This window comes from Triticum aestivum, chromosome 7B (genome assembly GCF_018294505.1).
Source record: "Triticum aestivum cultivar Chinese Spring chromosome 7B, IWGSC CS RefSeq v2.1, whole genome shotgun sequence".
NCBI classification, from domain to species: Eukaryota; Viridiplantae; Streptophyta; class Magnoliopsida; order Poales; family Poaceae; genus Triticum; species Triticum aestivum.
Genome location: NC_057813.1, coordinates 56,621,006 through 56,639,049, shown reverse-complemented (window position 1 = coordinate 56,639,049; position 18,044 = coordinate 56,621,006). Strand labels below are relative to the sequence as shown.

At 48.7% G+C, this 18,044-nt stretch overlaps 2 long non-coding RNA genes across 2 annotated transcripts; one reads left to right on the top strand and one right to left on the bottom strand.

Moving 5' to 3' along the window:
- The first annotated feature begins 11,765 nt into the window (after nucleotides 1–11,765).
- On the top strand, nucleotides 11,766–12,913 carry LOC123156949 (uncharacterized). Its single transcript, XR_006478554.1, has 2 exons — nucleotides 11,766–12,134; nucleotides 12,218–12,913. It is a non-coding gene; the product is annotated as an uncharacterized lncRNA (long non-coding RNA).
- Nucleotides 12,914–14,370: 1,457 nt separating this feature from the next.
- LOC123156950 (uncharacterized) lies at nucleotides 14,371–17,851 on the bottom strand. Its single transcript, XR_006478555.1, has 2 exons — nucleotides 16,638–17,851; nucleotides 14,371–16,125 (listed from the first exon to the last, which is right to left on the bottom strand). It is a non-coding gene; the product is annotated as an uncharacterized lncRNA (long non-coding RNA).
- Nucleotides 17,852–18,044: the final 193 nt, after the last annotated feature.

The following is an 18,044-nucleotide window of genomic DNA, read 5'->3' as shown; positions in this document are numbered from 1 at the left end:
CCCCCGATCAATAGGACCCCTGTTTCGACCGTAGGAGGTCCGTTTCCTCCGTTTTGCGATACGCCACACCCCTCCCTATGAACATGATCCCATTTCAAACGTGGCCGGTCAAACACAAAGTCGTTTCCTCCGTTCTGCGGTATGCCAGGCCTCGTTTCCATCGCCTATTCCATCCAAGCCCTCCAGATGAACACGACCATGCATTCCGTTCTGACCCAGCCACTTGGCTCCCACGCATTCCGTTGCCTCCTGATGAACACGACGCATTCCATTGCCTCCCCATGAACACGACGCACTCTGTTGCCTCCCCATGAACACGACGACGACATTGTTTCTCTGTTCCGACCCAACCATGTACATGAGCCCTGGCCGTAAGTATGCGCGAGTAGGCGTTCGAGACCCCACCCGTATGTACACATACGTGGCCGTATTTTCTTTCTTGCACCCTGGCCGCTGTACGTACGTGTACATGCTACGTGCACGCCTCTACTATGACACGTGCGCGCCTCTACATCGACCAGTATGTACGTACACGTTCGTGACCAGAATGACAACGCTACATACGATTCAACCAGGTGGGTCCCGACTGTCAGGCACTTCCTTGCCTGCGACGATGTAGCTTGTGGGTCCCACCAGTCAGGGGGGCGAATCGTTTTTTTTTTGCCCGGACGCACTTCCTTGCGTGCGAAGGTGTAGCTGGTGGGTCCCAGCAGTCATAGGGGCGAATCGTTTTTTTGTTGCCTGGACGCACTTCCTTGCATGCGAAGGTGTAGCTGGTGGGTCCCAGCAGTCAGGGGAAATGTTTTTTTCTTGAAATGCGGTGGCCCGTCCGGTGGGTCCCCGCTGTCAGGTGGAGGAATAATTATTTTGCACGTAATAAGGAGGCATTTCCTTGCGTGCGGTCGTGGACCCAGCTGTCGGCCTCTCCACGTATAGTCCACTTCTGATGCATGTCAGTTGTTGACCACGTTAACCAGGCCGCGCCGAGAGCACCAGGGCGGTGGACGACGGTGAGGCCTAGGAAGGGAACGACACGGAAGCAGGGAAGACTCAGCAGTTGTTTCCCACGCAGAGGGGAATACGACTGTATGAGGGTTTACTGGTTCGTCTGCCGTCGCCGAAGAAGAACAGCAGGTGTGGGTGAGTAGAGGGATGGCTAGGCCAGCGATGGGAGTACGGTGGGGCGGTGAGGCCTGCGCGGCAGCACAGCCGGCCGCGGGGAGGAGGGAGCAGGCAGTTCCGTCGGCGCTTGTTTGAGCGGCTCGAGCAGGAAGAGCAGAGATTGAGGAAGCACGACGATTGTTGGATGGACATTGTACGGTCACTAGAACTAGAATCGTTCATATTGACTAAGTTGACAAAGCCATCCGTCCCCGTCAACTTAGTAGACCCACAAGTCAGCATACCACCATGGTGGGTCCCAGCTACCAGGGGGAGTATTCATTTTTTGTGCGTAATAAGGAGGCACTTCCGGTGGGTCCGAGCTGACAGCGGGGGGAATGTTTTTTTCACGAAATACGGTGGTCCGTCTGGTGGGTCCCAGCAGTCAGGGGGAAACGTTTTTTTCGTGAAATACTGGTGGCCCGTCCGGTGGTTCCCTGCTGTCAGGTGGAGGAATAATTATTTTGCGCGTAATAAGGAGGCACTTCCATGCGGCTGCCGTGGACCCAACTATCAGCCTCTCCATGTACAGTACTCTTACGATGGAAGTCAGTCGTTGACCACATTGACCACGCCGCGCCGAGAGCACCACAGCGGTGGATGACGGCGAGGCCTGGGAAGGGGACGACACGGAGCCGGGGAAGACGCGGCAGTGGATGGCCATGCGGAGAGGAGTACGAGGGTTCACTGGTTCGGCTGCGGTGTGAGGCTACCATCGCTGCAAAATAACAAGGGGAGTGGGTGAGTGGAGGGATGGCCATGCCATCGGTGGGAGTAGTATGGAGGGGGGGGGGTGAGGCCTCCGCGGCAGCACAGCCGGCCACGGGAGGCAAGAGCATGCGGCACGACCGGCGCTTCTTTGGGCGGCTAGAGAAAGAAGACAAGACCAGAGGTTGAAGAAGCACTACGGCCGTTGGATGGACATCATTGACCATGCCGCGCCGAGAGCAGCAGGGCGGTGGACGACGGCGAGGCCTACGAAGGGAACGACACGGAGCCGAGGAAGACACGGCAGTGGCTGCCCACATGATGGAGAGTACGAGGGTTGACTTGTTCGGCTGCCGTCGCCAGAAAATAACAGGAGGTGTGGGTGAGTAGAGGGATAGATAGGCTAGGGATGCGAGTATGATGGGGCGGTGAGGCCTGTCCGGCAGCACAGCCGGCCACGGGAGGCAGGAGCAGGCGGTTCCGACGGTGCTGGTTTGGGCGGCTTGGGCAGGAAGATCAGAGACTGAAGAAGCACGATTGCCGTTAGATTGACATCTAACGGTATGACGCTGGTGAGAGAGTCCTGAATTAGGGGGTGTCCGGATGGCTGGACTATGACCTTTGGCCGGACTCCTGGACTATGAAGATACAAGATTGAAGACTTCGTCCCGTGTCTGGATGGGACTTTCCTTGGCGTGGAAGGCAAGCTTGGCGATACGATATGTAGATCTCCTCCCATTGTAACCGACTCTGTGTAACCCTAGCCCTCTCCGGTGTCTATATAAACCGGAGAGTTTTAGTCCGCAGGACGAACAACAATCATACCATAGGCTAGCTTCTAGGGTTTAGCCTCTTTGATCTCGTGGTAGATCAACTCTTGCACTACCCATATCATCAATATTAATCAAGCAGGAGTAGGGTTTTACCTCCATCGAGAGGGCCCGAACCTGGGTAAAAACATCGTGTCCCTTGTCTCCTGTTACCATCCGCCTAGACGCATAGTTCGGGACCCCCTACCCGAGATCCGCCGGTTTTGACACCGACATTGGTGCTTTCATTGAGATTTCCTTTGTGTCGTCACCTTTAGGCCCGATGGCTTCTTCGATCATCAACCACGACGCGGTCCAGCGTGAGACTTTTCTCCCCAGACAGATCTTCGAATTCGGCGGCTTTGCATTGCGGGCCAATTCACTTGGCCATCTGGAGCAGATTGAAAGCTACACCCTTGGCCATTAGGTCAGATTTGGAAATTTAAACTACACGGCCGACATCCGCGGAGACTTGATCTTCGACGGATTCGAGCCACAGCCGAGCACGCCACACTGTCACGATGGGCATGATCTAGCTCTGCCGCCGGACAGTTCCCGGAGCGCCGCTCAGGTGTCCGCTCTGGCCCTTAGCTCGGAGCCGACTGCGCCGGTCGAGGACGGGTGGCTGGACGCCGCCTCGAGGGCTGCAATCTCTACGGCGATCGAGCCGAACTCTAATCTTGTCCTTCACGGAGCTCATGACTCCAAGGTGCCGGACTCCTTTCCAGACTATGAATATTCCGCACCCCTCCCGATCGAACCCAATGGGGCTTCGATCATGGAGTTCACTGCCGCGGACATCTTTCAACGCTCGCCCTTTGGCGACATCCTGAATTCACTAAAGTCTCTTTCTTTATCAGGAAAGCCCTGGCCGGACTATGGTCAGCAAGGTTGGGATGCGGACGACGAAGAAATTCAAAACCCACCCACCACCCACTTCGTAGCCACTGTCGATGATTTAACCGACATGCTCGACTTCGACTCCGAAGACATCGACGGTATGGACGCCGATGAAGAAGACGAACAAGAACCAGCGCCTATAGAGCACTGGACAACCACCTCATCCCACGATGTATACATGGTGGACACGCCTAAAAGAAACAACGACGAGGATCAAAAAGGCGCAACAAGGGATCATTCCCTCGAAAAGCAATCAAAGCGGCGACGGAAGCGCCGCGCCAAACCGCACCTCGACAGAGACCCAGCCATAGAGCAGGACGAACCGGCGGACGACGAACATGCCGTCGAGCAACCGTCCGAACAGGGCTACTTGGATAAACAAACCGAACAACCCGTCCCCGGCGAAGATAATAGTCCGGACGACCTCACGCTGGACAAGTTGCTGGAGAAGAAGAACCTCCACCAAAGGCTCGTGGCCACTGCGCGTAGCCTGAAAAAGCAGAAGCGAAAGCTCAAAACAGCGGAAGATGCACTCAGAATCAGATGGGGCAAAGTACTCAACACCGCACACAAGTACGCTGACAGTCACCACACAAAGAGCTACCCGAAGCGAAAATTACTACCGGAATTTGATGAGGAGGCCTTAGAGCCCCCACAGTCAAAAAACAAGGAAGCCACCGGGTCGGATAGACGACCCCATGACCGACATCGAGCGGCAAAGGGCACCGCACTCAATCCATCACGCGATCCACACAAGGCTTCGCATCAAAAAGACGGCCCAACTAGATCTATCTATGGGCCAAGAAAGCAAGCTCTAGTAAGCAATGCAACGCAACAAATATATGAACATCGCGGCACACCCAAATACAGGGGCGCCGCACATCCCCTATGTTTCACCGACGAGGTGCTGGACCATGAATTTCCAGCGGGATTCAAGCCCGTAAACATAGAGGCATATGACGGAACAACAGATCCTGGAGTCTGGATTGAGGATTATATCCTCCACATACACATGGCTAGAGGAGATGACCTCCACGCCATAAAATAATTACCCCTCAAGCTCAAAGGGCCAGCCCGGCATTGGCTCAAAAGCCTTCCCGAAAACACCATAGGAAGTTGGGAAGAGCTCACTTTTCGGGCAAATTTTCAAGGGACCTATGTCCGACCTCCGGATGCAGACGATCTAAGTCATATAACTCAACAACCCAGAGAGTCAGCCCAGAAACTCTGGAACAGATTTCTTACTAAAAAGAATTAGATAGTCGACTGTCCAGATGCCGAAGCCCTAGAAGCTTTCAAACATAGCGTTCGAGACGAATGGCTCGCCAGACACCTCGGCCAAGAAAAGCCAAGAACAATGGCCGCATTAACAAGCCTCATGACCTGCTTTTGCGCGGAGAGGATAGCTGGTTGGCAAGAAGCAACACCAGCGACCCAAGTACATCCGAAGTCAGAGATGGAAACGGGAAACCGCGCCATAGCAAGGAACGGCGCCGGATCAAGGATAACAGCCCGATGAGCACGGCAGTCAATGCCGGATTCAAAAGCCCTCGACAGAATCAGAAAAAGCCGCCCCCAAAGATAATAGGGACGAGCTATCTAACCTCAACAATATCTTGGACAAAATATGCCAAATCCACAGTACTCCCGGGAGGCCTGCAAACCACACCCACAGAGATTGTTGGGTCTTCAAGCAATCCGGCAAACTCAACGCCGAACACAAGGGGCTCGACATACCAAGTGAGGATGACGACGAACCCCACAAGCAGAGCACCGGAGAACAAAAGAAGTTCCCGCAAGAAGTCAAAACAGTAAATTCACTTCATGTGAGAAAAGAGAAAAACAGAGTGGCGCCTATGGAGATACGCGCCATACGGCCTGTCCTAGAGGAGTCCCGCCACTGGTTGTTACAACCAATCACCTTCAATCATCAGGATTACTCTAGAGGTATCCAGAATGCAGGCTGGACTGCCTTGGTCTTAGATCCGATAATTGACGGACTCCACTTTACACAAGTCCTAATGGACAACGGCAGTGATCTAAACCTGCTATATCAGGACACAATCCGCAAAATGGGGATAAACCCAGCAATAATTCGCCATGGCAACACTTACTTTCAAGGGGTCACGCCAGGCCCAGATACCCATTGTATGGGTTCCCTCTCGTTAGAAGTTATGTTCGGCTCCCCCGACAACTTCCGAAGCGAAAAGCTAACCTTCCACATCGCCCCATTCATAAGTATCTATCAAGCACTACTGGGACGCGAAGCTTTCGCCCACTTTAACGCAATACCTCGTTATGCATCCCTTACACTCAAAATGCCCGGTCCACGAGGCATCATCTCATTAAAGGGAAATATCGAGTGTCCCTCAAGCACGGACAAGGGTGCGCTCACTTAGACCCTGGAAGTGTTCGGTCGCGTCCGCGACACTCGCCGCCAAATCCAGATAATTGTTCGCCACACTCCACTTCCGGTCCAACGGAGCATACTTAGGATCCCCGAACTTCATCCGCAGCATATAGGGCTTTCCAGCCGTGATATCTCCGGCCTGACGCAGCTCCTCCTTCATAGCTCTCGTCGCAGAGCGAGTGTCCTTGGCCTCGGTAGTGACCTTTTCTAGGTCCTTCTGTGCCATCCTATCTTCTTTTTCAAGAGGCTTACAACGGTCGGCAGCATCCTTCAATTTTACAGCCATCTCGGCCATTTCTTTCTTGCTCTGGCAGTGAGCAGCCTGTTCGGCTTTTAGCTCTTCAGCCGCCTTTAAGGCAGCCGCATCGCTTTTCCTGGCTTGCTCCTTGGCTCGGGCAAGTTCCGCCCGAAGGTTCTCCACGGCAGCGGCACCATCTGCATTAAGCACACATGTTATAAGGTACGAGCGTCAAGCTCCTCTTACCAGGTGTCTTCGGAGACATTACATACCTTGTGCCTCGTCCAGCCGCTCATTTACAAGCGCGATGTCGGCATCTGCCACGTCAAGTTGTTGCTTTAGCTCGGCAAATTCATCAGTCCGGCTAGCCACCGAACACCTCGCCACCTACATAGGAAAGGCGACATATTATACCTGGGATTATGATCCTCTATGCGCCGTCATTTTTGACAGCACACAGAGTCTCAGGGGCTACTATCTATATAGGGCGCATTTTATATATGTGGCTCTGTCAAAAGGTACATCATTTCGCGTACCTCAAAACCTGTCAGTAAACTCCTGGCGGCCTCATACAATCCGCTTTCTGCGGATGAAATCCTTCTAATCACCGTGTTCATCAACACACGGTGTTCTTCTGAGATAGACGCTTGCCCGAGCAGATCCTTCAGCTCCTTCGGCCGTGCACCGGAAGGTGCCGGACTAGTCCGAAGACCTTTTTCGAGGTCCGGATTTGGAGAAACCCTCCGAGATGACACCTCAAGGTCACCCGCCTCGCAAGACGGTACAACTGGGGGAGGCATTTCGATCTCCATCATCTCCGGACGAAGATCCCCTGAAGATGAGCTCTGCTGAGAAGGGTTGAGATCTGAATTGCAAGGTAAAATTTCGGTTATCTTCCTCAGAAATAAAACAGGGATGTCACTCATTTTAAAACCCCTCTCTTTACTTACGGCTCGGTGGAGAGCTCATCCCCTTGGGGGCACAATGCGGCCAGGGCACTCTCCGGCGCCGGACCCTCTGACAAAGATTTCTTCCCCCGCTTTGAGGCCATCGCCTTCGGGTCTTCAGAGGCGGTCCTTTTCTTTCCCTGGTTAGGGGAATTCTCGATTCCTCCTTTGCTGACAGCCTCCTTCACGGAAGCGGTAGCTTCTTGGTTCCCCTCTTCGCCTTCTTCGAAAGGCGCAATCTCCAGCATCCTGGTCAACACGGGATCCGGCGTAGTCTCAGGGAGGGGGGCCGGACACCTGATAAGCTTTTCTTTCGCTATCCACTCCTGTTCAAAGGATAGCTCTTTTAAAAGGGCAATTTTATGATAAACATACGAGTAGCGTGTCCGGGTACAGGGCTACTTACTTGAGTGTCTGGGCGATTGCAGCTCAGACCTGCGTCCTCGGACGAGTCCGGACACATTGCCTGTGATCCGAAGAACAATTTATACATCTCCATGGGCGTTGTGCCCATAAAATGTTGGAGGACTCGCGGTCCCTCCGGATTAAATTCCCACAGGCGGAGGGGGCGACGTTTGTAGGGCAGTATGCGGTGAATCAGCATAACCTGCGCCACTATGGCCAAATTGATATCTCTCTCTAGGAGATCTCGAATGCGGCCCTGCAGCAAGGGCACGTCCTTGGACGGCCCCCAGTTAAGCCCTTTATTGACCCATGACGCTACCCGTGGTGGGGGACCCGAGCGAAAAGCAGGTGGCGCCGCCCATGGGGTGCCCCTGGGAGCTGTGATGTAAAACCACTCTCGTTGCCATAAGCCGAACTCCTCTTGGAAAGAGCCCTCGGGCCACGAAGCGTCGGCAATCTTGCTTATAAGAGCACCTCCGCACTCCGCGTGCTGCCCCTCGATCATCTTCGGTTCTACCTTGAAGGTCTTAAGCCACAATCCGAAGTGTGGAGTAATATGGAGGAAGGCCTCACACACGACAATGAACGATGAGATTTGGAGGATGGACTCCGGAGCTAAGTCGTGAAATTCCATCCCGTAATAAAACATGAGCCCCCTCACGAAGGGATCGATCGGGAAGCCGAGCCCCCGAAGGAAGTGAGATATGAACACCACGCTCTCACCGGGCTGGGGAGTGGGGATAGCCTGCCCTGGAGCAAGCAGCCTATGCGAGATTTCACCGGTTAGATACCTGGCATCTCTCAGCTTTCGCACGTCTTCTTCTGTAGTGGAGGAAGGCATCCACCAGCCTTGGAGGTCGGAGCCGGACATTGTCGAAGGTCTGAAGTGCCTGAATCTGGAGCTTTGGGTGTTGGAACTCGAGGCCAGAGGCGGATTTGATGGGATTGAAAGAAAGGAGTCGAGCCTTGGTCCCTTTATAAAAGGGTTTGAATACCAAGAGCCCTCCCCGTGACCGTCTGGGATTCACTTTCAATTAAGAAGTCATACCCATGGCACGGTTGGGTTACCCACGCCCGTATTGATGAGAATCCCGGAATAAGGGGACACGATCTCTGCTTCGACAAGACATGCCAAGGAAACCGCCTCGCTAAACACGCTGAGGTGGGGAAGTAAAAAATGATTCGAATAAAGGCTTAGCTGTGGCATGATGTCACGCTGCGGAATACGTCGGCAGATTAGATTTGTGCGAATATTATTCTCTCTACGGTGGTATGTGGAAACTATTTTGCAGAGCCGGACACTATCCTTGTGTTCAACATCTTCTATGAAGTATTCGGAGGAGGAACCCGCCTTGCAATGTCGAAGACAATTTGCGCGCCAGACTCATCGTCATTGAAGCCTGGTTTAGGGGCTACCGAGGGAGTCCTGGATTAGGGGGTGTCCGGATGGCCGGACTATGACCTTTGGCCGGACTCCCGGACTATGAAGATACAAGATTGAAGACTTCGTCCCGTGTCCGGATGGGACTTTCCTTGGCATGGAAGGCAAGCTTGGCAATACGATATGTAGATCTCCTCCCATTGTAACCGACTCTGCGTAACCCTAGCCCTCTCCGGTGTCTATATAAACCGGAGATTTTTAGTCCGTAGGACGAACAACAATCATACCATAGGTTAGCTTCTAGGGTTTAGCCTCTCTGATTTCGTGGTAGATCAACTCTTGTACTACCCATATCATCAATATTAATCAAGCAGGAGTACGGTTTTATCTCCATCGAGAGGGCTCGAACCTAGGTAAAAACATCGTGTCCCTTGTCTCCTGTTACCATCCGCCTAGACACACAGTTCGGGACCCCCTACCCGAGATCCGCCGGTTTTGACACCGACAGCTGGTAGAGTTGATTGTTGACGAAGTTTATTTTTTGAGAAACCTTGTGTACGCATGAACTTAGTAAGCTCACAAGTCAGCCTCCAAATCTGCGGTAGACAACATAAAGCCCATTTGCTATTTTTTATAATTTGCAGCCCATTTGCTAATTCTTAAGTAATTTATTACAGCCCATTTTCTGCCTACGACCACGGTCAAAAAGTTCAACCTTATTTTACATATTTCGGTGGAGTCCGAACTGTTGTAATCCCGAAATAATAAACATTTTTTTAAGAACTTATTGATTTGCCAATAAATCGTTTTGTTTTTGTAAGCAAATAAGACATGGGACAATTGAGTTGGTTTAAGGGAAAACTAGTGTAAAAAAATCAGCGCTGGGTGGGAAAAAACAAAAATAAAGATGTAAATATGAAAAGGGGATGTTATGTGTTTTCAATATAATGATACGTGTATATGAACTAGTAAAACTATATGTAGAGATTAGAAAACGGATGTAGGACATGCGTTTCAAGAGGAAAATAGAACTAGGCTGTGTGTTTGATTCAGTAAAAAAAACTACCTGCGGATGTTGTAAGACAAAATATAACTAACGCTGGCGGGCCAGAGGCCAGTAGATACCTGCTGGATCTTTGTGCCCCGTTGTCGTCATGGGCTGGGCCTGTTAAAAACAAAACCAACCCTGGGCAGTCTACAGCCCAGTTGAAACTTGCTCGACCTGAAAAAATAATATACATGCTCAATAAACGAGAGAATTCTGCAAGTACAGGCTGATAACTGGGATGCGGCAGGGATATTGTTTTTTCATCGTGATAATAAGTGCATGCACTTGTTTCGAAAATTTGGAGACCTGGGAATTCAAACGGCAGGTGCTTATTCTACCCATCAAATAAAAATTAGGTGCCTGAAAATTCGTTTCGAAACAAATGATTCAGCTTTATATCCACGTCGACCCTCGGCATGATGGTTGGAAGCAAATGCAAGTTCATACCAAAAGATCGTTAACAACAATACCAACTTGCGGACGACAAGGTAGTACAACTACCAATACCAAACTAACTTATAATCTTTTTACTCCTGGCCCTAGTGTTTGTCTGGTAGAAAATCTTGCAGAGGACCAGCTCCCGCTCCTTCTCTTGCTCCAAGTGCCCGAGGTGGTACTGGTGCATCACCCAGTTGGTCCTCTACTGGTCGAAGTTCTTGTTGGTGTGCAGCACCAAAACCTTTTTTGCTGCCCGTCTGCCGGCCGTTGACCATCACTGGCAAGGTATTGCCGGTCTTGTGCCACATCGCGTGCATGCTGCACTCCGACTGTATCTTGCGACACGTCCACATGCCCCTTTTGAACGCCCTGGAATTGCGCTGGAAGAAATGCTTTCTTAGGCCACTCAGTGTGATACCTGCAGTATTGTGGAATACAGGTTTTAGTGTACATAATTGGCACTTTCATAACATCTTTGGCATGTTGCAGTCACTTGTTTCACTTTTTATTAACTGTCAAATTGTAATTGCTTCACCAGGTCTGCGTCTAAAAATAAAAATAGAGCTATAAACAAAGGAATATGTTTGTGCAAGTAGACGGCCGATCGGTGTCTTACCTGGAAGTTTCTCAGGTTGGGTGTAGCATATGTCGTGCTCGCTGTCGATGGTTGGTATGAACAAATCAATGAGAGACTGAAATCTCGCGCTATCAGCACTCACTTTGGCCTCAAGGTGCTCAATCAGCTCCTGATCCGTGGGATCGAACTTGACGCCAGCCGGCAGTACCGGCCAATCCTTCTTCGACTTGCATCGATAATTCCAGTTATATGGTACTCAATGTATGATCAATCGACTGTTTTAAGTGGATTATGAAAGATTTCAACAGATAAGTGGTACTCCAAATCTGAAGTCCAGAATACCCGAACATGCTGCCGGGATTCTTGTGTCACCTCACGCGCAGTATATATAGGAGTAGGATTTTCTACAATAGCTTGCCACAAAACTAGTTAAGGTTTTCAATGGTATAAAAATTCTCAAAAATCCTGAAAAAAATACTGGACCAACACACCTATAATATAACATGATCCAACGGATGGATTGAAAAAATATGACTGTATGTGTCCTGGACAAAAAGAACAAATGTTTCAATATATATTGATCCTGCAGTGAGCTAAAATGCTTATTTTTTTCGCTGAGGACACATAAATGCATATTTTCGCAATCACACCGTTGGATCATCGTATTATATTAGAGTGAGGCTCCCCTATTTATTTCATATTTTTACTTACTTTTAAACCGTTAAATGTTTAGGAAGCCTTAACTAGTTCTGTGGCAAGTTATGATAGACACAGTTTTACCTATGCTGCCTATGCACCACATGTCCCCGTAGATATGTACTACCCAGTCTATCTCTTTTTCTTTGAGGGAATACACAACTCTATTTTTTCTTTAGAAAACACAGTCCCATATCTTATCTATAAGGCTCGGTCTATCTTATCTTGACGCAGGCTCCACACTTGTTCTTATCCCGTTTCTTCTCCCCTTTCTCATTCATACTCAAAGCAAAATCCCCTTTTCTCTTTATCTGGTTGAGAGCATCCGCCCCGTGCTGCCTCCCTGCCACCTCCAATCCCGCCGGGAGAGGAGCTCCTCTGCCCCGAGCCTCCTCCAGCAGGACAGCCAGTTACCCGTCCGTCTCCTCCTCCTCTCTCTCTTCCTCGGCATTTCCCTTTTCATCCTCCCTCTCTAATCTCTCTCGCATGTTTTCTCTAGGGAGTCAAACAACAACCGCAGCCACCCTGCCTTGGAGCTCGCCGCCTCCTACCACCTCTCCGTCGGACTCGTTCTTCTCCGCCTCAAATTCGTCTGCCGCCACCGGATCCACGCCAGAGCAGCCGGATCCGCCGCCTCCTGACCCGCCTGCCGTTGGGAGCAGGACGACCGAGAGGTTCACCCGTTCGTTTGTCGCGTGGGCCACGCAGCTGCCTCGGCCCAGCTTGCCCGTGAAGTCGTCGCCGTCCATCTCCTCCCCCTCTCTGCTCCTCTCTATTTTCCCTTTTTTGTTTCCTTCCTTGTTGTTCGTCAGCTCCCGAGTTGGGCATATCACGCATGCCGCTTATTTTGGATCTTCCTTTATTTCTCATGGCCAAAGATGACCCATATATCTCATCCTCTTTTAGTTGATGTCCTGACTTAGGCAGGTGCGCCGGCAGGGATGGCGGTAGCGGCACGCAGCGACGTTGGGGTGGTCTGGCGATGCGCAGTGAGGCAGGCCGGGCGTGGCAGGAGGTGGGGACGCGCTGGAGGTGAAGATTGAGCCGGGGCGTGCGGGTGGCTGGGTTATGTTTTTTCTTTTCTTTCTTTTCTCTCCCAGTACTCGTTCAGGTTGAATTATCACAAGGATTGCGGGTTGAATATCCAAAATCATAGGGGCTTTTTTGCAAAAAGGCCGGCGACGTACGACCAGAATCGCTCGCTGGTTTATTAGTAGGTAGATATATATATATAGTATATACTAGTAAACATGCTCGTGCGTTGCAACGGGAAAAGAAAAGTATCACATGTCTTTAATCCAATAATAATTACACCATACCCATAAATCTAGATGGTGCTGGCGTGGATGAGTGTAAAGCCTGGACGGATTTGAAACAGCCTCCGGCTGGCATCGCGCCTTGCGAGCTCTACGTCAACTTCTTCGGCTCGCTTCCCGTGCGGCTCCTTCCTGCTTGCAACCATTGATCGGTAAAGTCAAACTACAGGAGTTGTTTGTTTGGTCATGTTGGCGATGGTCATGACTATGCTACTCCCCAAAGTGTTGTATCGGCATACTTACCGATCGAAGTGGAGGAATTTCCTCATGAATTTTGAGCCTCGAGGGACCCAACCAATAATAAAGCACAGATCACTTCTATCCGTTCACAGTCATCGAAATTACCCTTGAAGTTGGCAAAAATTACTCACTTGAATTATCCTCGAAGTTGGCAAGAATTACCCACCAATGCCACGGTAAATGTAAAACCGCTTCATAGTTTATTTACTCGTCGTCCTTTTCTTCATAATAATTGTTGTCCTAGGCCACGCATGTCGCTACACCACCGCCCCCACCCATCACATCGTCCCTCCCAAACCTCACCACCGGCGGCCTTTGCCCCTACCTCTGCTTCCCTCCCTCTAAAGTCTATCTTAATGGCTATAAAGAAGAAGATTTACTTTAACTAAGGTGATCAACCCTGTGCAGGTGCACGGGCTAGATAATTCTATAAATAATGATGTCACTTTCTGTAGTTTTCCTTCTATATTGTTTTAGTTAAATATTTTAAGGGTTTGTCCAATAAGCAAATGAAGGTTAAACCTTAGTTAAGTTATACAACGAAACATGTTTTTTACCTGGGCCTGGAAACATGGTTGAATAAGGGAAGATATATTTTAACACATGTTATCATGGTTCACAAATATTAGTAAACATTAGCAGAGGGCCCAGGTCTAAAAACCATATCAATCCTTGAATCTACCTAGAAATAATTAACTAATGGCGTAGTTATCTTGAACTGGTTACATACTTAAGAAATAAGTTATGTTGCAAGCAGAACTAAGGCTCTAGCAGTACAAAGCTAGTACGATTTACAGTCTCTGGAAAATATGATGATTTGGTTGTTGATCAGTGATCAAACCCATTAGAAAAGACTACACTTTGACATATCATTATGTGGTTTCTATTTAATCTGTTCCAAAAATATCATGGTATATTGTCTCCATCATGGTCACTCACAGAGCATATGGTATTTCGGAATAAGATAGTAATAGTAGTTTAGCGTTAGTCCTAAGGATAGCCTCATTCAGTGCTTTGTATGTCCACCCTTTCACCAGAATTCTTCTCCTTGCATGCAGTGTGCGAATAGTATAACGACAGAATAAAGGGGAACATATAAACATAACCTTTTTGCCTTCCATCAAAGGATGAATGAAACCAATCAGTTCAGTAATAGAGACTGAAATAAATAAGTCTCTGAGATATCACATACAAATTTCATGGACGAACCAATAAATAGCATAGAAAAATGTAAAAGTTGAGGAAAAGAAGCAACATAATAGTATGGCGTCAGTTTGATGCAGTCTGCAGTACAAACATCTTTTGCATAGAGAAAAAGCCAGACTGATCATATATTAGGATTTCTCAACAAACTTCTTTTATCAGAAAAAAATAATACACCTAAAGACTGCATGGGAGGACTAAATAGCAGTAGACATTCCTATATATATACACTTCATATTTTTTTGAAATAGCTACTGTACAATATAAGACAAACAGACCTAATTTAAGTACTTTACTAAATGATCAAAGTTAGTGTTGCTTCTTTGATACGAAAACACTTGGAGGACCATCTTACCTTTGATAGTTCATCCCAGTTTTCCTACACATATACATGGTTCTTAATAAGCTCTCACCATCCTTTACCTTTGGCTCATCTTAATTATTTTTGTAAATAAGAGACACTCTTGATTTATTATTTCACTTTGACAAATCATTTGTTGGTAACATTGACACACTATGTGCTATATGTAATGCGTGTGCACTAATTGACGAAACCTCCTATTCAAGCAAACTACAAACCAAATTCAAGAGAAACTTTTACCTAGTCACCCAGGTCTCATTTTTTTTTTCCAAAATCACATATAAGGGCATGAGCATTTGCAAACTGAAAACTTTACATCAACACATTTTCATCTATACTCTTCTGAAAAGAACACATTATTTCTCACCTGTCCCGAAGAACAATGGCCTTTTTTATTAAGATTTGCCTGTAACAGGAAGATTGAACCATGTATAGAGATAAATCAGTGACATACCTACATGAGTGTAGACTCTTGAGTTGAATCTGCAGCGGCATATGCATTTCAATTGGTATTGATATTTAGAACTTACTGGCAACTGGTGGTTATTAAATTAGTCAAAAATTTAGACAGATTATATTAGTATATGCAAAACGTATTTGTGCCATATATCCGGGCAGTCATGCATATACGTTTGCAGAATACCTTTCTCTGAAAGTTTCTGCTGCAAAGTGTGATTTAGCAAACTTCATGCATATTCAAATTTATATATGCTGGGTAGCAATGTAGCATACCTGAAGCCATACTTCTACTCAGTACACACAATGAAGGTCAGGTTAGTTAAGGTTACATGGAAAAACATCTCTAAAGCCTTCAAGAAACATCCAAGTGACTTGGATTCGAAGTGAACTGGTTGTCCGGTGTTTGATGATTAGTTAATTCAGGGAGCGCATCCCTACTGCAAATATTTTATGGTGCTGCTTGGGGCGATGGAGAACAAATCTCCTTCCTTCAGCTCATAATCTGGCCAACAGTATGATTGTCAATAGAACTACAAAACATTTTTTTATTGCATTATAAATCAGACATCAGCCGATTTGTGGGGCTTGGTCGATGAATTCATCGGATTGGAAATTAGAGAAGTGAATCGAAGGATAAGGATCACTTGCCTGCATAGTTGGGGCAGGAATGTAGTTTGTACGCCCGATAGGCTCACCGGAAGCGCCCAATCTAATTAAGAAGTTGTCATCCATACAAAATCTGCCCTAGATTAAACATCTCCCCGCTGACCGATTCATTTAATGATTGTTCGCGTGGTCAGTTAAGCTGATCTGATTGGCAATTATCAACTTCATGGACCACAAAGCGACGTTAGCAATAAAGACATACAATCAATGTAAGTGAGGAAGAATGGCTCATAATTATAAAGAACCTTCTCATAAAATAGCAAAACACTAATGCAATGAAACTGCTTGATATAGGAGAATAATATAAAATGGCATATAGACAGAGGAAAAAAACACTTGATTTCAAAAAGTCTGAAAGGGATTGCAATAAAACGACAACAAAAGAACATGATTCCTGTTGGGAAATACAAAGCAAAAAGAGCAAGCAAATAATAACACGATAATTCAAGTAATTTCCTAGTAGCCTAGGAGGAATGGTTGTTAACAGAATCAAACACTTAGCGGTATGAACAAATTGACCTTGCTGTTCAATTCAGGGACCAACCAACACTTAACAGTATCAACAAAATTGACCTCAAACAATAGCCAATTGAGCCCAAACAGTGGTAAATCCTATCCAAGAGCAATGCCTCAATGGCCACGAACAAGAGCAGAGAGAGGAGGGGCGAACTCACCTGAAGACAGAAAGGAGAAAGCTCCATGGGTGGAGCGTCCTGAGCTGCAGCAGGGCAAGGTCGACCCCTCCTGCCTCAAGCATCCAATCCTTGCCATGCACATCTACCATGGAGGATCAAACCAGATATTAGAGACAGAAAAGGTGCGTGTGTGGGCGCGATGGGCGTCGGAGAGGAGCCGCCGGAGGCACCGGAGCCACGCCAGTGTGGAGGCGCCTGAAACCACAGCCATGGTGAGGGTTGTGCGCTAGCCGCGCACCACCACGACGGCACTTCATTCTGGCCCCCTCTGCTGCATCAAGCATCCACCATGGGAGATTGATTCCTTAATTAATCTGAAAAGAGTTGCTTGCATTGATTGATGTACTGTTAGAACTTCATAACAGAGTATATTGGAAGATGGAGAAGAAAGGGACATGGGAGAGGTTCGAGTGGTTTGGTGCCTTTTTTTTAGATCGATGAGCGCCTATGCCTGGCCGATGAGCTCATGGCCTCGACAGAGATAGGAAGGATGGATAGGGAGAGGCCGCCCTCAGCCATCGCCGCCCACTCCCAGCCTCAATCCCCTCTGGATCGGGATCGGGAGAGCCAGCCCCCTGCCTCGCCTCGCCACCTCGACGTCGGCGAGCCCCGCCAGAACCAGCTCCCCAAGCGCCACCCTGCCTTCCTCCTCTCCCTCTCCTTCCTCTCCTTCCTCTCATTTTCCCATTCCTCCATCTCGTGCTCTCTCTTATCTCTCTCTTTGTTCGAACAGGAGGTACCCAGCCGCCCGAGCTAGGCCCAGCCGAGCCTCGTTAACCTTTAGTTGAGATGGACGGCGGCGCAGAGGGGGCGGCGAGGTCGCCGGCAAGTGCAACGACGACCGGCTGGCGGTGGCTCTGGTCGAGCGGCGAGGGCAAGCCCTCCCGGGCGGCTCACAGCGAGGAGCTCGGGCGGGCGGAGGAGAGGAGGATCTGAGGCTTAACTGGTGTAGGGTGTTGCGCTCGCCGGCGCCGGTGGCCGGCGCGGCAATGGATTGAGCGTCGCGCGGGTGGGGCGCCTCCTAGCGGCTGGATCGGGAGGCGAGGTAGAGAGAGGAGAGCCCGTTCTGGGCTGCGGGTTGAATACCGTAAAGTATAGGAATTTATCTGTAAAGTTGCCGAACGAAACGTTTTTTCACTTATAAAGGAGTGCGGGTTCAATACGAAAAACTATAGGGATTTTTATAAAAAAACGCTGACGATGTATAGGTGCTTTATTAGTAGGTAAAGATATACTCCCTCCGTTCCTAAATATTTGTCTTCCTAGACATTTCGAATGACTACTACATACGGATGTATGTAGATATATTTTAGAGTGTAGATTCACTCATTTTGCTCCGTATGTAGTCACTTGTTGAAATGCCTAGAAAGACAAGTATTTAGGAAC